Source organism: Heptranchias perlo, chromosome 27 (genome assembly GCF_035084215.1).
Source record: "Heptranchias perlo isolate sHepPer1 chromosome 27, sHepPer1.hap1, whole genome shotgun sequence".
Classification (NCBI taxonomy): Eukaryota; Metazoa; Chordata; class Chondrichthyes; order Hexanchiformes; family Hexanchidae; genus Heptranchias; species Heptranchias perlo.
Window position 1 is genome coordinate 17,077,198 of NC_090351.1, and position 23,464 is coordinate 17,100,661.

At 39.9% G+C, this 23,464-nt stretch overlaps 1 long non-coding RNA gene across 1 annotated transcript in view; it reads right to left on the reverse strand.

Annotated features, from left to right (window-relative positions):
* Positions 1 to 7,668: 7,668 nt before the first annotated feature.
* Positions 7,669 to 23,464, reverse strand: part of LOC137344682 (uncharacterized) — a 39,466-nt gene continuing 23,670 nt past the window's right edge. The window contains exons 4-5 of the long non-coding RNA XR_010968434.1: positions 12,024 to 12,096; positions 7,669 to 9,690 (exon numbers count right to left, since the gene is read on the reverse strand). This is a non-coding gene — a long non-coding RNA (uncharacterized lncRNA). The remainder of the gene's footprint in view (positions 9,691 to 12,023; positions 12,097 to 23,464) is intronic.

Below are 23,464 nucleotides of genomic sequence, written 5' to 3' on the forward strand. Positions count from 1 at the left end.
CTAGGCACACTCTTATATGACTCCATGAAGTGCTATTGTTGAGCTACCAAGCTATGTTTATAGGTAGGCTCTGTGGGCTCACCAGCTGGCCTTCAGTCTTTTCTGCTATTTCACCAGCACTTGCTTTACCTCACTTGTTTGTACCTTACTAAGTACTCCATCCTGAAACTCACAAAATGACCCCTACCCCATCACAGATATATCCATTCTGCTGTCTGCCTTTGTGGGAGTGGGTGATGCAGGGTTCTGTGAGGTGCTTAGTTGGGGCTGGCCAGAGGTGTCTTACTTTCAATATTATAAAAGGTTATCTTATTCTGTTCCTCTAGGAGTTATGTCAAATCTTCTTAGGCATCTAGAGGAGCAGAAGAAATTTTAGAATATTAATTGTAAAACACTCCTTGAAGCAGAGCATCACATTTCAAAACATTTCAGGACCTCCTGCACCGGGACCTCCAACGCAGTGCCACTGAACGGTGCCATTCCCCCTCTGTGCCTACCTCCAGCCACTTTTATTCTCAGTAGCACAACAGAGTTAAGGCTGCTGGATAATCCACCAGACCCTCGGCATTCCCAGCGCATCATGATCTGTGCATCACGAAGACCCTGTATTATGGTGAAAGGTCAGCTTCAGGCAGCGCAGTTCTGTATATATTTTAATCAAAGGTGCAGTACCCAGCGGTTAATCCTTCTTTAAACATGCATCATATAGATTAGAGATCTTTCCTTCCTTATCAATTTTCTCCCTTTCTCTCTCATGCCCACCCTCCCACCCCTAGTAACCTGCACAAGTGGCCACTAAGAAAGACTTTACATTTATATAGCATCATTCATAACCTCAGGATGTCCAAAGCGCTACACAGCCAATGAAGTACTATTCATGTGTTAGCTTTAACAGTGAGCAACAAAGGGCTATCTGAACCGAGGCGGGGTTATCATAGCTGAGCCCAATCTTATCCTTAACCAAAATCCATACACATGAACTTCCAGCAAGGCTGGATTATAATCAGAAATAGGAACCTGGCCAATTTTCCACTTGCTGAACTAAGGGCAGTGAGGCCAATAATAATGTCCCTGGCTGTGATTAGATAACTTAGCACAGCCTGTGACCACAGACTTCATAGTCTGTATGGCTCAGCTGCTGCCTGAATAAACTTCCCAAGCCACTTGGGTGGACATATGATTGGGGATAAAGACACCAGAAGATCCCACGTTCAATCCCACACTGTGTTGAGTTAGCTGATTTCAGTCAATCAACCACTACTGGGGGGTGATTTTAAACCGCAAGAACAGGTGGGTTGGGGGCAGGTTGGAGTTGAAAATAGTTGTTCTTTTGGGTCACGACCGCAAAATTTTCAGACTTTGCATTCCCAGTGGGAAGCCTGTACTTTTACGCACCGACGTTAAACCCGGAAATAAAGCCGGGTTGCGGTCGCGACCCAAAAAACAAATATTTTTAACTCCCCCAACCTACCCGTTCTTGGGGTTTAAAATCACCCCCAAGGCCTCAGTACTCTAGGCTGTGGCGGAGCAGCTAATGTTTCCATTTCTGATTATCCAGTGATTCCTGGTGAAACGTGTGTGTGGCGTGTGAGTGTATGTCAGGTGAGGGCATGTTGGCCTTGATTTTAATACCCCCCATGGCATCTCCCAATCATTGTCTAGACTCACACACAAAGAAGGATCACTTGAACAAGGTGGAGGTGGGCTGCAGCTGCCTGTGAAAAAGTAACTCACCAAGAGTCGACGCCTTCAGGAGAGGAGGCAAGAAAATGTTTTAGAAAATAAAGATACTGATCCACGAGAAAGTTAATTCAGTGACTATGGGGAGATTAAGACCATTCTATTGCAAACCACTATCACCCAGAATTGGGAGTCTGTGAGTTACAGGAATCCAACAGAAAAGAAAAGGACAAACACCCTTTTCAAATTAACTTCACTAGAAAAAAGTCTTGAACTATTTTGAAATGGATGGATTTATGGCACAGAATTATTTCAGGGGTAGGTGCCCCTAGCTCCTACCTACTTATAATGTGCCGTGCTGAATATAGATGAGTAAATGTCTGAAAAATGTATTTAAAAATTCTTAACTGTAAAAAACTTATGGATAACACTGCATGATTGTAGCATGTTTCTGAAATACTGTTGTAAGTGAAAATTAAAAAGAGAGAACTGTTTTGATTGAGAAGACAAACTGCGTCATGCATTTCTGGTAATTAGGAACAGTAAACATTAGCAACATTAGTAATGGTGGAAGTTATGACAGACAGATATTCTTCATGGTCCCCTATTTTGTTTGCCTCTAAATTTGCAAGTTATGTAATTGTCCAAGACAACGGAATGGTCTGAACTCAAATCTTCACATGGTTAATGGAATTACAGTTCTGTTTACACCATTCGATGCCTCAGCAGCTAGAACTGAAAGAAAGGCAGGAAAACATGTAGAATTGAAATAAGGACATTTGTGTAAATTATACTAGCTTCCCACTACCATGTGAAACTAATTTTTGCAAATGACACACATTATGCTACAACCCCCACTCCTTGTTCCGGTAATCCCACCGTTTAACATATGGTATACATTAACTTTGAAGAAAGTTTTTACTAAGTTAATTAAGTCACTGGTAAAATATGATCCAATGAGTACACATCGATGGAATGAGTGGAACAAAGATACATTTGTGAGCAGAGCCAGTTATGCAACAGTGTGCAAACTTACCAGTAGATGTTAGAGCTACAGATGTTAAATCATCTCCAGATTTAAAATTAGTTCTATGATCAACTACAAATGTAAGCTGTTGTGCAACATGATCATTAATAAAACAATCAAAAAATAAAAGGAAATTATAAATAAATAATGAGAAGCAGATTCTGTGGAACACAAAAATATTTAAACAGCAATATGCTTTGCTGTAAGTTTCACTAAAAGTAAAATTTATTGGCAATATCCTGATGCATAAGCTAAAATATTATCAAGTTATTCAGATTGTTAGTTGGAAATAAGTGCAACTGTTTAAAGACCACAAATATAGAAGGACCACCCATCTATATGTATCACAGACATGACATGAAAAACCCAACAATGTATTAATGGTTCAGGCTTGATCTTGAATTTAGTGACTTCTATCTAATTGTCCCTGCACATAATAGTGTCAATTTTTGAGTCTATGTGTGAACTCAGCAGGTTCTAGCACTGCCAGGACTTCCAGGGTCATTCACATAGTAATAATTGTAGTGAGCTCCTGGCATGACCAAGGCTCATAGAATCATACAGCACAGAAGAAGGTAATTCAGCCCATCATGCCTGTGCCGTTTATTTGGTAGAGCTATCCAATTAGTCCCACTGCCTTGCTCTTTCCCTAGAGCCCTGTAAATGTTTTCCTTCAAGTATTTATCCAATTCCCTTTTGAAAGTTACTATAGAATCTGCTTTCACCACCCTTTCAGACAGTGCATTCCAGATCATGACAACTCACTGCATAAACATATATTTTCCTCATGTCGCGTCTGGTTCTTTTGCTAATCCCCTTAAATCTGTGTCCTCTGGTTACGGATCCTATGGAGGAGGATGGTGTGGTCAACCATGTCAAAGGCTTCAAAGAGGTTAAAGAGAATGAGGAGTGATGATTCACTGTGGTCATGATCACAGAGAATGTCATGTGTGACTTTAATTAGGGCCATTTGTTGTTCTGGGAGGGGCAGAAACCTGATTGAAGAGATTCAGACAGTTGTGAGAGGGAAGGGCACTGACTTGAGAGATGACAGCACATTCAAAGTCTATAATATTAATTTATTAATATATACTGTTTGCTAAACTGATTTACTGTAAATTTTTTCTGTTGAAAAGAACCGTAACACAGAAGAATGTACCAAGTTGCAATATATTTATTTATTAAAAAAATAAACAGAAAAATTGTCTCTTTTGCCTGCATACTCTTTTACTGGGTTAGAAAAATCTTAAACTCTTTAACAAGATCTAATACCTATTAGGTTATGTGTTCTTGTTGGATACGTTTCATTTTATTTTAGCTACATTCCCTATAAAGAAGCTATTTGGCATCATTCCTACCCGATGCTCATTACAAGGTGTCACTGCTGCAGCTGTGCAGGGTGCAGGATGTGAAGTGTAACAAACATCATGACAAACAAAGCATGTAATGAATTAGCTCACTGGGGATGTTCCAGCTCATTGCAGTAGCCAATGTTTAGAATGGAGAGTTAAAGAGAATTACAATGCTGGTGAATTCAGATGACATCATAAAGAGTATCAATTTATACACATCAATCTATGGTTGATATTATGTTACTGTCTTCAACTCACTGCAGCCCATCTATTTAATAGTATATTAGAATTTGTTGCATTTCTATTTCAAAACTACTGTTGATCAGCCATTATGAAGAGCTGTAAAAGGTGCTATTCAAACCCATTTGATCTAAGTAAGTGATCACTGAGTGCTTTGACCAAATAAAACAAAAGCAGTCATAATACTTAAATGGAGAGATGAGTGAGTAATACAACGAAAAAATGGCTTTGCAATTAAAGGCCAATTCCCCGTTGTATATACCACCACAATAAGATATCAGCATGGTTTTGTTTTAACCTGCTATTGTTTCCATTATGAAATAGTTCTGATAATCATACTCTACACACATACATTGATAACTGTTCATAGTTCTTTGCTAATTTACGACTGAATTAGTAATGGACAAGACGATATATTATTCCCTGACCTGGTTTTGGCAGAAAGAGAATATATACAGGAATCTGACATTGGAAGAAGGACTTCATTTAATGTGGCAAAGTTTTCTGACAGTTAATTTAATCAAAATCATTATTCATACTCAATATCTGACAACAGGAAGTGCAGGGATTTATGTTAAACATTATTTCTGCATGAAGAAATTCAGTAGGAAACCTTGCAAAAGATCATTAATTCTGACTTCATAATGTATTACTGGCCAGGAAAGCTGCTGGTGGGAGGATAACACTTACAAATGCCTGCCTAATTATTTAGAAACTATAATAAACACTGTCACTAATGTTATTTCATGTCATGGGATTGAACTACAAGGCAGAAAACATTTTCAAAATGAATCAATCAATTCTAGGGCATTGTATTATAACAGTACAAACCTCCCCCATTACCTTTTAAAGTGATAGTCATAATATCACAGGATAAACATAGATGAAAGAGGCCACTTGGCCCATCTTAGTTCAGCCATCTAGAAAGACCGACAGTCCCCCCATTGCAGCATTTAGTTTTTATCTTAAATTATTCCAGTGTTTTCATTTTCACACTTCCTGGAAATCTATTCCATGTGTTGATCACTCTGAAGAAGGATTTTCTGGAATGAGTCCTAGAATTCCATTTTTCTAATTTGAACTAGTAAGGCCCTTTCTCCTACTCCCACAATTTAATTTGAAGTAATATTCCAGATTTAGCTTTTCTGTAGCCTGAGCTCAGTGATAGCACTCTCACCTCTGAGTCAGAAGATTGTGGGTTCAAGCCCCATTGCTAAGACTTCAGTACATAATCTAGGCTGACACTTCAGTGCAATACTGAGAGAATGCTGCACTGTCAGAGGTGTCGTCTTTCAGATGAGACGAGTCTCTTTCGGTGAATGCAAAAGATCTCATGTCACTATTTGAAGACGAGCAGGGAGTTCTCCTGGTGTCCTGGCCAAAATTTATCCCTGAACCAACACCACCGAAAACAGATTAACTGGTCATTTATCTCATTGCTCTTTCTGGGACCTTGCTCCGTGCAAACGGCCTACCGCATTTCCCTAAAATGTAACTATGACTACACTTCAAAATACTTCAATGGCTGTGAAGTACTTTGTTACATTCTGAGGTTATGAAAGGCACTATATAAATCCAAGTTTTTTCTGTAAGAATTGGTAGAAAAAGCAATAACTAAATCCCAAAGATAAAAAAGAAAGTTGTCCACCCCAAATCTTTTTTTCGTTCAGATGTTGGAAAAACTATTGCATATTTCCAGCATTTTCATTTTTTAGAGAGGTAAAAAATTCCCAATTTAGAGGGATAAGTGGAAGGAAACCACTTATAAAAATGTCTTGTAGTTCTATTGGGGTAGATTTTCGTCTATGGTGTCTAGGAGTAAAGCATCGCCTGGGCACAGAGCAAAGGGGAAAATTGGGCAATCACAAACATAGGTCCACATGGGAGCTTGCATGATTTTTCTTCCATTAATTTAAAAGGAATGAAAATCTTCCAGTCCCTTACCAACACGAGATCCTTCCCACATGGATTTCCTCCCTGCATTGTGTCCAGGTGATGCTTCACACCCAGGCATTAAAGATGAAAATCTACTCCGTTACGCATATTTTGTACTTCATTTTTGTGACAAGCTGACGCTCCAGCAAATTTTGTATACTCTGTAGGTGAGATATGAGTTGCATTATTAAAAATACCCATTCAGGTAGGTGCACTTTTGTAATGAGTTGGATGAGGCCTTCCTGAAATTGCCACCTTCCCAAATTAATTTTCTGTCATTATTCTATTTGAAGCATTTCATTTAAAAGTAATTATTGCTATGATCGATTTATTTAACTAACCTGAAACATCGATCATTGGATCTTTTGAATTGATCAAAATTAAGGACTAAATGTAAATATAGGTGATATTAAAATCATTAAAAAAATGAAACCCTTTCTTGTTTGTTTGCAAACATGCAATGTGATAAAAATTGTGTCAAAATGCATCGTCACATCACACCTAAGAGACAAAATAACAAATATTATATATGGCTCTTTTTTCTTTTCCTTATCCCAAAACAAAAAAAAAATTGCTGGGCTTTTTTCTGGGAAGTTTGCATCCTTTTAATGGAAGCATAGAAGTTCTAATTTGATAGCCTGTGAAGGACAAGTCGCATGATCTAGGTGGGCAAATTTAGTTCTTTTGTTAGTCCCTTTGGGTTTAATTTGATAAACAAACACAGGGGGTCAGATTTTGCCGGAACAAGGCATCTCGTGCCATGCCCGTTAGTTAGACTTACAATTGCACTTTAAGGTTTTAAAAACTTTTGCCCACAAAGTAGTTGGAAGTGCAAGCTGATAAAGGTGCAGTGAGGGTAACATGGTATCTGGGACCTTGGTGAACAATGGGACAAACAGTGTATCTCCTTAATCAATGAGATTTAAGTATTGAGAAATAAACAGAGGAAGGACTGAGAAGGAGGGTGAATTAGAGTTGGTGAATTCAATGTCAAATCAGGTACTAAAAGAGCAATAAAAAGAGGGAAAGAAAGATTGGATTAAGAGAGAGAGAAAAAAGAGACAGAAAGGAAAAGTAAGAAAAAAATGGAAAAATTTAAAATTTGACATTTTTAAAATCTCCTGAAACAGTTCACAGCCTGAAGACATGAGATTCCACACTTATAATTGTTTACTTTCTGGGCAAGAGAGGTTGATTGGCAGTCATTAACGATTATCACGTCATTAAAAGGGTACTTGCTAGACTTAGCTTTCGGTGGCTAGTTTAGTGGGCAATTAATGTACAAATGCAGCAACTTCATGAAAATCATGGGGAGGTTAAGCATGCAATGCCGCTTTCATGAAGCTAATGGTGGAGAGGCCCAGAGTATTCTCTGAACAAATAATGTGCATCATCAAGGTTCAGAAGGCATCTCAGGCTTTTAATGGTTTTCCACAGCAGCTGTTATAACAAAATACATAAAAGAATAAAACCTGGTATTATGCAGGGTACTATTTTTCAATAAACTAGTCTCTTCCTGACAGCTAACACTGTTACAATCCTGGTCAAGTATTAGAGTCAGTTAAAATCTCACTCCCCTTGGATAGGCAATGAAAGTGGGTGTTTATAATTCAACACAGTTACCAATGGTATCAGATAATACAACCTCTAATAGAAAAACAAAAACAGAAAAGCCCACTGATTGAACAAAGAGACTTGGATATGTTTTAAAGATTATTATAAAATGGTGCCGGAGAGTGTGCTAAAGGGTGAATGACACTCTTAGGATTTGATAACAATCATAAATTGCTCAAACTTCAGCCATACTGTTTAAGCAGTAATCTGAACCCTTCAAGTATGTTACACCCTTGTAACATATTCCCAGACATCTGTTATTCTCTGTGTAACAGTAATTATTCAAGAAAGCTCTGCACTATGATTCTATTTTAACTACCCTATAGAGAACCCTAGTATTTTCATTTATAATCCATCCTGTAACAGTAAACTCCAAATCAAATGTCCTTAGGTGTTAACTTTTTTATTTGATTATTTTCCAAATGTTACAAGATACTGTAGAAGATTAATGGCACAATAAATGAGAAATTGAGCTTTGAGTTGAATTTCTAAAGGCTGCATTGTAATGTAAGATGTGTCATCTTCTCTTGCTTCGCTCTAAATGAAATTCCTTTAAGAACTAAGAGCACAGTGGAGGAACACTGACAGGGCACCAACCCACTGCACCACCAAGCTGCAAGAATATTTTGGGGAGGGCGGGGTTGATTTAAAGAGATAGAACAAGAAAAAGTTCCTTGTATTTTTGGACAGTTAAGAATAGCTCATAGCCTGCCTGCACCTCCCTCTCTCCAATGTGCCATCACCAACAAATCAGCCTGATCCTAATGTGTATCACCATTATACCAGTATGTACAGTATTGTCAATGGACCTACTGTCCTACATCTAATTTATTTTGCGTTCCGCAGGAAGCAGTCTCTCGCTGCTGACTCTGCCCTGCCTATACTGTGGAGCAGATTCAGCAAACAAAGGACAACTGCACATGGGCGAGATCTGTCTATACACAACAGCTCCAAAGTTGAAAATGCAAATCTTGCACATGCAGTCTAGCTTGGAGCTTTCCTGACATTGAGGAAAATTCCACACACAGGCCAGTTACGTGGAAAGCACACCACTGGCTTGCCTTAAGAAACAGCCAAAATGGCAGACCTGAACCAAGTGACATTGGCAGTAGTTGTTCTACATTTTTTTTCTCTGCCAGCCAATATTGAAAGGACTCAGGAAACCCGCTCCCAAGTGGAGCCTTAGTGCATCCCATGGTACTGCTGTTGCTCTATTTGCTTTGCAGCATTGCCTGCACTCGTGCAATTGGGGTCAACCCTGTAAAATAAATAGGCTATCAAATCATGCTCCTAAAAATAACTTGTAAGAAAATTATGAACAACTGTACCGCTGTGCAACAGTATAAAATTCAGGAGGGAACATGAAAAATGACATTTTGAAATTATTTAAAAGTGCTACAGCAACAGTGAACTGAAGTTTAGATTTGTGTATATTTAGAACAATGTTGTTTATTCACAGTGAAAAATAAATAGTTTCCCTGGTAAGAGAATGTTGTGTTCCAAAATACAATTGGCATTCTGTTCTGAAAAGATCATGTTAGTGTGGGAACCTAAAACCAGGCAGTCTGGGAAGCATCATGACTGTCAGCTTGTTTACACAAGTCAAAAAATAACATGCTTCTTCTCAGACCCTGTAATTTATCACCCTGTCTCACCTACTTTTTTACTAAAGATCTGTAAGGTAATATAGCATCTCGCATCAGTGAACTTAGCAGCTTGGGTTTCAGAAAGCAATAAAGGAGTTGTCTTCTTTAATTATGGTCTAAGCTGGCTTTTTGTGAAATCCTTGCCCGCGGGACTTTCTCCTTCATCTTTTTGGCTGCAAACCTTGTTGGTTGCCATCTGTGAAAAGAAAACATAAAGGGATTTTCTTTTTACTTTTGCATACTTATAACTGACCATTCCTGCTGACCTCCAGTGCCTAGCAATAGAGTCAGTTGAAATAGCGAGAGCCAGTGAATTTATCCTTATAGGACATCCTTTCAGGGACATGGAGTAAGCAGGCAAAAGCATGGGCTAGAAATTCGGCCATGTAGCGTTGTTTCGGAGTTCCAAGATGGCATCCGGAATGCGCGCGCACGCCTCTAGCGTGACTTGCGGCGGAGGCCATCTTGTTAAAGGGTTTTGCGCACGTGCAGATAACGAACGCCGGCAGCATGTAAAGGAGGGACAATATATGCATTAGATCAGTGCGCAACGCTGATTTAAAGTGATAGACACCATTTTGGCACTTAAAGCTCCACTCAACGCATTGTCTTAACCACAAACATCTGAACATGTCTTTGAGTGCCTGACGGTCCCCCCACCAGCGCTATTTAAAGGGATCATGCAGGTGTTGCTTGTTAGTTGCTGGCTTGTTGCTTCTGGCTGCTGGTAGAATAGGACGTGTTTGTTGAGGCTTCCTACACTTGCAGAGAGTTGCTCCAGTATATTTGAGAGTGGTTTGCTAGGTACTGCCTTACGGTTGGTGTAATTTACAACAGTGTTTGAACAAGATTTCTGACAACCGTGGGTGGTCTGCTAGGGCTCCCGCTGAGCATAGAACACGACTGGGAGCATGTAGAGAGGTCACACAGAGCAGGTCAAGCTGCGAGGAGAGGGAGGAGGAGGCGCAGGGAGCTGAGCAGGAGGCCATATCCCATAAGGGAGTTCAGGGAACACCACACTTACCTCCAGATGAGTGAGGATCAGTGCATCCGACGGCTGAGGTTCACCAAAGAGGTTGTGACGGAGATCTGTCTCCTGCTGCAACCATAACTACAGCCTCAGAGCAGGGCAAGGACTGTATTTCCTGTGGCTGTCAAGGTAACCATGGCGCTGAACTTCTACAGCTCTGGAGCCTTTCAGGCCTCTGCTGGCAAGCTGTGCAACATTTCACAGTGTGCAGTGCATTGCTGCACAAGGGAGGTCATGGAGGCACTATACGAGAGGTGCAACAGGTTCATCACATTCCCTCTTGATAGAGAGAAGCAGAATGAGTGAGTACAAGCGTTTGGTCACACTGCAGGCTTTCCCATGGTGCAGGGTGTCATTGACTGCACGCATATTGCCATGCGTGCTCCAAATCTCAACTTGGCCATCTTCACGAACCGAAAGGGGTTCCACTCCCTGAATGCGCAGCTGGTGTGCGACCACATGCAGCACACCATGGAGGTCAATGCCTGCCACCCTGGCAGCAGTCACGATACCTTCACTATGCAGCAGTCCAATGTGCCAGCTATCTTTGAACCAGCTCGGCAAGTGACAGGCTGGCTATTGGATGACAAGGGCCATTCTCACATGAGGTAGCTCACGACCCCGGTCAGGAACGCACACACACGTGCAGAGCAGGCCTACAACGACAGTCATGCTGCCACATGCAACGTCATTGAACATACCATAGGCATCCTAAAGCAACGCTTCTGCTGCCTGGACCATTCTGTTGGAGCCTGCAGTACTCTGCTGAGTGAGTGTCAAGACTCGTTGTGGTATGCTGCATGCTGCAAAATCTTGCCATTATGAGGGAACAGTCCTTGCCACTGATTATCCGACAAGACCCTGAACCAGAGGAAGAGGAAGAAGAGGAAGAGGAGGAAGAAGAGGTTGAGGATGAGGGGGAGGAGATGGAGAAAGACACAAGGGGGCAACAAGGAACACTGGCCCTGTCTGCCAGGGTTCTGCGTGCTTACCTGACCCGTGAGCAATATCAATAACGTGAACAACATCTCCCAGTTCACCAACAGTCGTACACTCGCCACCCGTCCTCTTCCACATGACCATCAAATCGCCCCCCATATGATTACACATTGCTTCCTCCCTCAGCTCATCGCAGAAATAAAAACCACCACCAAATGCAAATTCAACTTCACATTTGTAAATTAACAAATTAAATGATGCAAAGAAAATGAGATTATTCACCCTTGTGCATTCCCTTAGTGCCTTTGTTCGTGTACCCTTTCCTTTCCTAGTGCTCCTATGAGGTGCATCCCCAATGGCTGGAGCATGGGTGGGGAAGGCTGCTGACCTTGTGTATGGATCAGCAGCATTTGTTAGTGGGTGGGTGACGGGGGGTGTCGCTCCTGTGAAAGTGAGAAAAATGCTAATATTTGATAAATTGAGTTCAAAGAGCTGCAGGCTTGGAGCACCAGGTGTCAGCATCAGAAAATTAGTTGCAAACATTTGAAAGGAAGACTCACGTGAATTTTTCCCATCAGGCGTCAAAATGATTCCCCTCATCCTTGCCCTTGGCAAAGGAACTTGTTTCAAGATCTGTGAAGACAGACGTTACGCTCTTCAGCTCAAATCCAGCTCATGAGGAAGTACAATCTCTTAAAGGCAGAACACTTCCTCAACTGACCCAAAGTAAAAAAAAAGTAATTTGTTTGACATTATTTATTAAAAATTATATGTCCATAACCTACTAGAGATCTATAAAAGTGTAATTTAAATAAACCGAAGACTGAAGTTGGGAGCTCAGGATGTGGGAGGATTAGGTTAAGTTGTCACTTTGTACGAGGGGGAATGAGAAAAGGTTTGAAACTTATGGCCTACACATGTTCAATAAGCAACAGACTTAAAGAGCAGCAAACTACTTGTATCCTACTTTATAGACTCCATGGACTGGGTACTACCAGGCCTACAGGGGGAAAATAGTGAACACATTGAGACCCCCAATCTCCTGGTATTCTTTCCTATGGCCTGTTTAGGATGAGGGGAATCATTTTGACGCCTGATGGGAAAAATTCACGTGAGTCTTCCTTTCAAATGTTTGCAACTAATTTTCTGATGCTGACACCTGGTGCTCCAAGCCTGCAGCTCTTTGAACTCAATTTATCAAATATTAGCATTTTTCTCACTGTTTAGAGGATAGCATTATATTACATTTTTGACTTTTTAAGCTCATATTTTCCTCATGCTCAAAGCCAAAGACGCTCCTGTAAGTGAGCCCTCATTCCCTATAAACTGGACTGTACCTTTATATGTTCAATATCTGGTGATGTGGTAACTCTAGAAGAAATAAAACAGAAACCCTTGGCACTGGATATGTCACAAGCCCTCTTGTGTTCTCCTACACTTTGGAAAACAGTAGAATAAACATTCTGTCTTAGGCTATAAGTTATGGAACAGGTTTATTGAAAGCAGATAAGATATAGCAAAGACATTACAACAGTTTACATTATTTTATTTACAGAACCTTTAACCCCTGCTTCCTCTTCAGATGCAAAATAACAGAAGATGTGATATTTTGCTAACTCTACTGCTAATAAACATGGATCTGCCTGTATAACATAACTTACACGTGGCGTTTAGTAATACCTACAGAATCTCCAGCTCATATCTCGATGACCTCAGAAGAAACGGTGAACTGGGAACATGTTCTCTGAGCTATGCCCCAGTACCGTTTGAAGTTTGATCAGGGAAAAAATTAATTGAAAATGTATTTCTCTAAAGCAAATAAAGCATTCAAATAAACCAATACTTAGACGCAGAGGATGCCTGCTGTACCCATCTAAGAGAGGTCAGACCAACATCAATGACATCTGACTGCAAATTCCTTTAGAATTAATGGACCATCCACAGAACAAAGCAAGCTATCATGCTAAACAGTTCTCCATTGAAGAACAGCTACTCTTTACGTGTTTTGCAAACAAAATATATTTGCACGGGATGAATGTCCTGTGTGTTCAATTGAAAAGAAAAGCCATAGATCTCATTTGCAGGAATTGGTGTATTTCAAGCTCATTACTATCTGTGGTGGTAAACAAAATTTAAAATGACTGACTTTCTTATACACAAATGGTAAAATACAGAGTTATGATTAAAATTGTGATTGAAACTCCCTATTCATCACAGCATATAAGCCCAGAATGTGCTGGGAAAATAACGGTAAGTTTAATGCGCATGCCGTTATTAGTGTGTAAATCCTCCAGCAATTTGTGGCGAGGGAGAGATGCCCCATGAGTTGAGAATCGCTACAAGTTGCTGGACGACTTGTGCTGCCTCACCGTTAGTCTCGCAAAAATGGCAGTTCACCCTCAAACTCCCCGTGAGTTTTAAGAAATTGCTGCATTGTGCAGTAAATACGAATTAAACTCGCCGCAAAAAGTTAGGGCTGGTACTTAATAGCGTCAGGACCCTTTTAATTATGAGATTTATGATCCTGCAATGCCCCTCACCCTCTTCGGCCCAGAAATGGAACAATTGAAATTGTGGAGTCTCATTCCTGCAGATAGTAAATTGTTCTTAGAGAATTGTAAATTTTAAATTGAAAATGTTTTTCTTCTTACTTTTCCTTTCTGTCTCTTTTTTTCCCTCTCTCTCTTAATCCAATATTTATTTCCTTCTCTTTATTTCTCCTCCTGTACTAATTTGATTCTAATTCACCTTATTGCCTTCTCTATTAAAAGGTAATATATGAAGAGCTAGGGTTGTTTTGGTTATTTTAATTGTACTTTAGTTTTTCAAGTAGAAAACAGGCTGCTGCCTTTGGATTTGAAAAATAGCTGCAAGGTTTTCACTAACCTCATTTTATAAATGTCTTGATGGGGAATGATAACCAGCTGTGGTAGATGCTGACCTGCAAAATGTTACCATCTGTCATCTGAAGCAGCTTGGATGAATCACTGCATAAACCAGTTAGGGAGGAGGCTAATTCAATTATTTTGACCATATCAATGTATGTTACGAAGAATTCCAATGTCATTTACAGAGGGTGCCACGAATGCTACATCATTATATTATAATGCATGTTATGAATATTTAGCATTTCAACAATATACTGTAAACTTATCATGAATAAACTTCTCCAAGGCACAATGAAAATCTAGTATCTGAATATAGATGTATTTAATTTGGGTACTCTACACCTGACATATTATAAGCGGACTGCATAAGGATAATTGACCAATCAACACTGCTCCAGGTAAGGTCAAGGAGTAAAGGCCCACCAAATTAATTTAGCTAAATACAGAATCATGGATTCTGACATGATTACAAAGTAGTGATCCAACTGAAGGGGTTCTATGGAGAATAATGGATACCTCGAGTGAAACAATCAGGGATTCAGATAACATAAACAGGGTGAAATTTGAGATGTTGACAAATGTCAGGAACACCAGGCTTAAATTACTGCCTTCCAGTCATTCTGGGGAATCAGCATGCAGTTTGCACTGATGGATTAATGACTGCAATGTCATTTCTTGAGAGTTTCATTCAGTAATATTTACAGCTGCTCACTGGGAAACACTATGCAAAATATTGTTATAGAAATTCAAACCATAAAAGTTTTAGAAATCTACCCAACAGCTAAGTAAAAATGATAAGGAGGTATACAGACCAGAAAGGTCCAAGGTTCAATTGTGGTGTAGACTACATTGGACTGAAATAGCTGACAAGGGCCTGGAATTTCCTCAGAGCTGCTTTCATTCCGCAACTAGAGCTTCACTGGAAATGCGGTGGAACGGGACTAGCACAAGGAAATTCTGGACCATAGTGTTAAGGGTGCTACAACTCATGGCTGCAGCTACAGGATAAAGAGGAGGTTCAAGATTCCCTCCAGTGACCTATGCTGGAAGTGTGTGTTGCAGTTCAGACTTTCTCTCAGAACTTATATGACAGGCAGGCCATTTTCATAAGCAGATTGCATCTCCAGTGAACTGAAATCTGTGCCCCTATGCAAGCCATAAGTGGGATAGCATGTCAGAAACCTAACTACTACCCATTAATTGCAATATATTTTACTACACATCATTTGAAATGCCAGTCACTCTCTTCTGCTTGCTCCTTAAGCAGTAAATACTACATTCTATGATCATTATATTCAGGCTAAAGCTAGTAATTAGATTTATTTATAAAATATTACATATAAGCAGTTTGACACGGCAAGATACTGATGGTATAAATACTAAGAAAACAATAATGATAGAAACAGGGACTAAAATATTTTGTTCAGAATATATTTTTACACAGTCCAATAATCTACAAGACTTTTGGAAGAAACAGTCTTTTGTAGACTTCCCAATGTGATGTTTGTACATGGGTACGGTAACATTCCTGGCCACCACACAAAATCTAGTTGAACTGAACTTTTTTTATGCCCAAAAAAAAGCCTGTTAAGGCAAAGTGTTAAGATTGACACATTTAATATCTTTCTCATATATCCTCTGATGCATCAGCCATTAGAGATAAAGACTTCTATCTATTTCCCCATTCTGCAGACTACATATATTAGCAGTTCAAAAACAATTGCTCAACCACAAAACAAATTTTGACCTAATTAATTTCCAAGGCAGTAGCACTAATAAAGATAGCCACTTCTCATTGAAACTTTGCACTCATCTGGACAGTATTAGCTATGCTCCCAACAGAGACAGAGGAACTCTTTCAGTTACAGCTAGTTGAAGCCAAATGTTTAATTCCAATTTACTCTGTCTATCTAAAGTCTTATAAAACACAATACAGACATTTTTCCCTATTGGATGCAGGACAGTGATACTGCTTTCACCACAGCATGCATGTGTGGGCTCAGGATTGGCTGTGATAGCTCCTGAAGGCAAATATTCCATAACATGTGCTGCTCCCACTCTGACATGAAGAACAGCCACTTGGCTTAGATACCAAAAGTTTAGCCTGTGGAACAGTAGCCTAGCATGAAATGTCTCCTTCAAAAGGGAGTAAAGGCAAGGAGAAAAATCACAAGAGGAAAAAAGTTTAAAACTTTTAAGTCAAGTTGTGTCTCATTTTTACTTTGTTTATAATCTTTAAAGATCTTAGGGAATAAATGTTAACCTCAAGTATTTTGAAAAGAGGCATAGTTAGGGATGAGTAAAACAAATATACTCATCACATTCCTGTTTTCTTAATGTTCCTTACCATCTTATTTCCCAATAGCCAAGTATATTTCCTGAAAAAAAACATCAAAAGGCTTAGAAGTAGATTTAATCTCTGCTCAAAAGCAACAACTGACCTTTTCAATAAAAAGCAAACCAGCTGCTTCAACAATGTAGTTTAGGCAAACACATAGATTTCTATCATGGAAAAACAGTTCTCCCCTCCCCCCTTCTTCCCAGTGACTCACAAAAATATTCAGCTGTTCCTGATAAACAGCACATGAGCCATCGCCCAACTGTCCAGTCTCCTTCCTCTGAACACATGTTGCAATCTTGGTCGTCATTGAGAGACTATTGATAAAAGGGAAAACCGCAGCTGTTTTTTCCTACATCCCAAAAACTCTTCACTGATGGTGCAGCTACGTCACTACCTCCTGCTCAACTGATAACAACGCAGACAAAATACCCAAAATACAGAAGGTTGTGGGTTTGAGTCCCACTCTAGAGACTTGAACACAAAATCCAGGCTGATACTCCAATGCAGTACTGAGGGAATATTGCACTGTCGGAGGTGCCGTCTTTCAGATGAGACGTTAAACCGAGGCCCCGTCTGCCCTCTCAGGTGGACGTAAAAGATCCCATGGCACTATTTTGAAGAAGAACAGGGGAGTTATCCCCGGTGTCCTGGCCAACATTTATCCCTCAACCAACACCACTAAAAAAAAAACAGATTATCTGGTCATTATCACATTGCTGTTTGTGGGAGCTTGCTGTGCGCAAATTGGTTGCCGCATTTCCTACATTACAACAGTGACTATGCTTCAGAAGTACTTAATTTATTGTAAAATACTTTGGGATGACCTAAGGTCGTGAAAGGTGCTATATAAATACAAGTCTCTCTTTCTTTCTTTTTCTCTCTCTCTCCCTCAGATATCAATGTTTCTCCCCCTCCCCATTATCAAAGTCAGTTGTTTAATGTATTTTGATAAACCTAGGTAAAAAGAGAAGGCTAATAATGCAGGACATCAAGATTGAAAAGAGTATTATCACTGTTTAAGTTCCATATGTAAAAAGTTTACATTTTCAATTTAGACCATACATCCTTGCTAATTATCCACTTGATGGATTGGGTACAGTGAGCAAAGCCTTCTTAACTCTAACAATCACTTGAAGCGAATTCTGCTAATAGAGTGGCAGAGCAGATGCGATTCCATTAGCTTGGATACACTCAAGCTACCGGTGATAATTTTCTCCATTCGTCACCACTGCAGTCAAACAAATGGTGGAGAGGCTCAACACAAATCATCTTCAAAATTAAAACTTTGATCTATTCTTGAAATTTGCGGGTTACTGTTTATATTTCAAGGCTGGGGGAAGAAAAGTGAAGAAAAGTGACAAAACTTTACATTTGCAACATGAAAATTCTAAAGTACAAATGATATTTTAGAAAAATTCTAATTCCAAAATGTTATCCATAAAGACTACTATAACTTGGAGAATATTAATTGTGATACATTTGTGAGGAAGGACTGCCTTAAAAGGGAACCATAGCTACCCTATGATAGGATTTAAAATCAAATTTACAATAATCTGTTATTGAGAGTCCCTAGATATCAGGGGTTTATTGCCTTAACCCAGCACTTTCACTATGGATGTGCTCTGAGACCCCTACTGCCCGATACCAGACTTGGTAGCTTTCATCTTTATGAAATCTGATCAGAAAGCAATATATTATTCTTGATTGTTTTTCATGCTGAGCTTAGCAGAGTTTAGCAGAGACAGGGTTTATATGTTAATAATTAGAGCTACACCAATGTCCCCCTTTAAGTTCAATTTATTAATGCAGAGCAAAATATATTGCTACTTGATATATTTTTATGGCCTAATTATGTACAAAAGGGTTCTTTTTCCCATTAAATTTCACATCTTCACTTTTTGAATTGTTTCCCAGTTTTCATAGAATCATAGAATCATGGAAAATTTACGGCATAGAAGGAGGCCATTCGGCCCATTGTGTCTGTGCCGGCCGAAAATGAGCCACCCAGCCTAATCCCACTTTCCAGCACTTGGTCCATAGCCTAGTAGGTCACAGCACTTCAGGTGCACATTCAGGTACTTTTTAAATGAGTTGAGGGTTTCTGCCTCTACCACCCTTTCAGGCAGTGAGTTCCAGACCCCTACCACCCTCTGGGTGAAAAAAAAAATCCTTAGCTCCCCTCTAATCCTTCTACCAATTACTTTAAATCTATGGCCCCTGGTTATTGATCTCTCTGCTAATGGAAATAGATCCTTCCTATCCACTCCATCTAGGCCCCTCGTAATTTTATACACCGCAATTAAATCACCCCTCAGCCTCCTCAATTCCAAAGAGAACAACCCCAGCCTATCCAATCTTTCCTCATAGCTAAAATTCTCCAGTCCTGGCAACATCCTCGTAAATCTCCTCTATACCATCTCTAGTGCAATTACATCCTTCCTATAATGTGGTGACCAGAACTCGACACAGTACTCAAGCTGTGGCCTAACCAATGTTTTATACAGTTCCAGCATAACCTCCCTGCTCTTATATTCTATGCCTCGGCTAATAAAGGAAAGTATTCCATGTGCCTTCTTAACCACCTTATCTACCTGTCCTGCTACCTTCAGGGATCTGTGGATATGCACTCCAAGGTCCCTCACTTCCTCTACACTTTTCAGTATCCTTCCATTTATTGTGTACTCCCTTGCTTTGTTTGCCCTCCCCAAATGCATTACCTCACACTTCTCCGGATTGAATTCCATTTGCCACTTTTCTGCCCATCTGACCAGTCCATTGATATCATCCTGCAGTCTACAGCTTTCCTCCTCACTATCAACCACACGGCTAATTTTTGTATCATCTGCGAACTTCTTAATCATGCCCCCTACTTTTAAGTCCAAATCTTTAATATATATCGTGAAAAGCAAGTGTCCTAGTACTGAGCCCTGTGGAACCCCACTGGAAACAGCCTTCCAGTCACAAAAACACCCATCAACCATTACCTTTTGCTTCCTGCCACAGAGCCAATTTTGTACCCAACTTGCCACTCTCCCTTGGATCCCATGGGCTTGTACTTTTTTGACCAGTCTGCCATGTGGGGTCTTGTCAAAAGCCTTGCTAAAATCATTGTAGACTACATCAAATACACTACCCTCATCGACCCTCCTTGTTACCTCCTCAAAAAATTCAATCAAGTTAGTCAGACACGACCTTCCCTTAACAAATCCATGCTGACTGTCCTTGATTACTCCGTGCCTTTCTAAGTAACGGTTTATCCTGTCCCTCAGAATTGATTCCAGTAATTTGCCCACCACCGAGGTTAGACTGACTGGCCTGTAATTACTCGGTCTATCCCTCGCTCCCTTTTTAAACAATGGTACAACGTTAGCAGTCCTCCAATCCTTCGGCACCACCCCTGTATCCAGTGAGGATTGGAAAATGATGGTCAGAACCTCTGCTATTTCCTCCCTTGCTTCTCTTAACTCCCCTTCTCTTCTCTCACACAAAGTTGCTGACTCTGCTGTAGATGCATGGGTACCAGCAGCCTAGCCAGTACCTTGACTAAGTGTCCATTCTTTCGTGTGAACCTAGACAAGAAAAGTCAGCAGGCTATTTGAATATGGAAGGCATCACAGCCAAGTCCAATCCTTTCCTTACCTGATATTCATACAAATAAACACACATCCAGCAGGAGCCACTGAATAACAGTAAGGAACAAGAACCTAGGTCAGTGGCACTGAGGCCAATTAGAACAACCCCACTGGTGCCTCACTAAGATGAGCTCACTCAGCACAGACCACGGATTTAATGTAAAACTTTCCAGCCTTTATGAATGTACATAGTAATGATTTCAGCTACAAGTAAACTATTGGTTCATCTAACATATCTATCCAACTTCTCACAAGATTTCATTAATGCATTTCTAAATCTAATAACCTTGAATCTTATTTGCTAAAAAGAACTGATCTAGTCACTTTTTAAATCCTGTAGTTTCTTGTTCCTTCACCCTTGCCGGTAATCTGCTCCACATGTTTACCACCCTTTTATTGAAAACGAATGCTAGAATTGCTAATTTTCCATGCAATGCATTTACTCCTTTGAGGGAAGCTCACCTTTCCTTAGCCCGTAGGCACAGTTGACACTGGCCGTGACACATTTGAGTATTGACTCAAAGGCTTCAAACATTATTTAGCTTGATGATTTTGAGATTTGCTGAGAGCCAGCTGGGCTGGGCTGATGAATGGTGCTCTGGGGATTAGCAGTGTGCTCTATTACAGCAGCAAAAGAAAAATCAAAACCAGCAGATAAACATTGGGCAATTTTCAATGTCGATTTTTGATTTAGTATAAAAAAAATTAAAGGGTCATTGTCATCACTGGAATGGCAGTGATGTAGATGTCCAATAATTCTATAAATAAAGTGATGTGTGTGTATTCTTGTTGCAGTGACAAATCATGGAGTCACTTATGTGTGATGCAAATGATGGGCTTGTCTTTTGTGCTCCTTCCCTCCCCAAATCAATGCACCATCTCTTCTTTTTGAAAAAAGAATAAAACTGCAGAAGGTTGAAAATTCCATATAAAGAATATTTATTAGGATATACTAGTAATCATAATTTGTACAGAGAACTGAAGGCTCTTTATTGTACTTTCTCCACTTTCAGGCACAAGCCAAACACTAAAACAGAGGAGGGAAGTGACCTGTTTCAACACACCTGGCCATGCTCCTTTATAATCAGGCATTAGGACATAATAACAGGAGTAGTCCATTCATCCCTTCGAGCTTGTTAGAAGGTACTACTAGCTGCTGATTCTCCCTCCCCCTCCTTCTGTTTAGAATTTTTAAAAACTCATTCTCAGGATATGGGCATCGCTGGCAAGGCCAGCATTTATTGCCCATCCCTAGTTGCCCTTGAAAAGCTGATGGAGAGTCTTCTTCTTGAACCTCTGCAGTCGATGTGGTGAAGATACTCCCACAGTGGTGTTAGGAAGGGAATTCCAGGATTTTGACCCAGTGACGATGAAGGAACAGCGATATATGTCTATGTTAGGATGCTGTGTGACTTGAAGGGGAACTTGGAGGTGATGGTGTCCCATGCACCTGCTGCCCTTTTCCTTCTAGGTGATGGAGGTTGCAGGTTTGGAAAGTGCTGTTCAAGAAGCCTTGATGAGTTGCTGCAGTGCATCCTGTGGATAATGCACACTGCAGTTACAGTGGAGGGAATGGATGTTTAAGGGGACGCATGGGCTGTCGATCAAATGGATTGCTTTGTCCTATGTTTGGAACTTAAACATAGAACGCAGCTGAGATCTGCACCACATGGAGAATATTAGACACAAAGGCACAGGGATAGATTTTCAACTTACTGCTGAAGTGCAAAACCACTTGTGATACAGCACACTGGAATACCAGTATGTTGTGCCGTCATACTGCCAAACTGAGTCGCTTTATGGTGAAAAGAAAGATTTTTAAATCACTTGCAAAGCACTTCATAAAACACAAATTTTTTTTGATGCATTGCCTCAGAAATCAGGTAATTTACGTATGGTAAAAGGCAAACGTCATCTGTAAATGTTTAGGTGATAAACTAGTATAAAATTTAATGGAACTCTTTTTATAAGTTATCTTTGGTAAAGTCCAAAGATCAAATCACTTCAGAAATCTAAGTGTTCCAGTTGATTTCTCCCTACCCCATAAAATTGTGCTTGTAAAAAACTAACTTCCCTATTTTAAAGTTGAATAAACTGAATTGATCTTGTTAACTTTGTACACACTGAGCACAAGGCAAAGCCCTAAAACATTATTTGATTAAACAGTTTTGGAATAAATCCAGGTCAGAACTGTAACCACTGCTCCCTTTAACCCCAGTGCGTTACTTTAAAAATACATGAACTAAAAGTCCATTCTGCCCATCAAGGCCATTCTGTCTACAGCGGTGGAAATTTACTCCATCACTGACTCTACTAACCAATATAATTTCCTGCAGGAAATTTAGGTGAAATTCAACTGACTGAGGAAAACTCTAATATCACTCATATCTTTCCTTATTCGACCCTGGTCGGTTGCTCTTCACAGATTCCATGGCCCCAGGAGCATAGAAATCATGAAATGCCATGAAATATTTGATTATTTCCATCTATACTTAATCTCAAACTTAAATCCCATTCCTAACCTTCTTTTTAACGGGGTTCAGCTAAATAGTGAGGAAAAAAGGTTTCTTCTAATCATTCGTCTTACTCCAAACCTGTACCGTCTAATTTAGCCTGCATACATTTACATCATTCATGATCTCAAAAACTTGGCTTAAGCTTTGGAAGTCTCTCTTGTTTTGGAATCTTCTTTGCTGCACCCCTCTGAACATTGCAAATAGGCAATTCAATGCTTAAAATGTTTGTAGCTCCACAAGGCCACTGGCAAATGTGCTTTCCAAAAAAAAAATCATCAACAGATTTTCAGAAAACACATTTGCAAATGGCCTTGCAGGACTATAAAATATTTAGCTGCAGTTTATTTTGCCAAGTACTAACTATATCTCACAACTTTCCTTTAGAATTTGTAGAGCAAAGGGTGGAATACAGGGCCAGGAAATTACTAATTTCCAAAACATATGTGGCTTTTTTCTCCATCCCCAGTGAGCTTTTCCTTTGAGGAACTTCATCAAGCAAGAATGCCCCAAGGCACTGAATGGTTTTGCTTGTTCTGTTATCTGGTAATTAATAATAGTCCTCATATTTCCGGTTGTGCGATGATTGAATCGTATTGAATCATAGATCTAAACATAATAATTGAA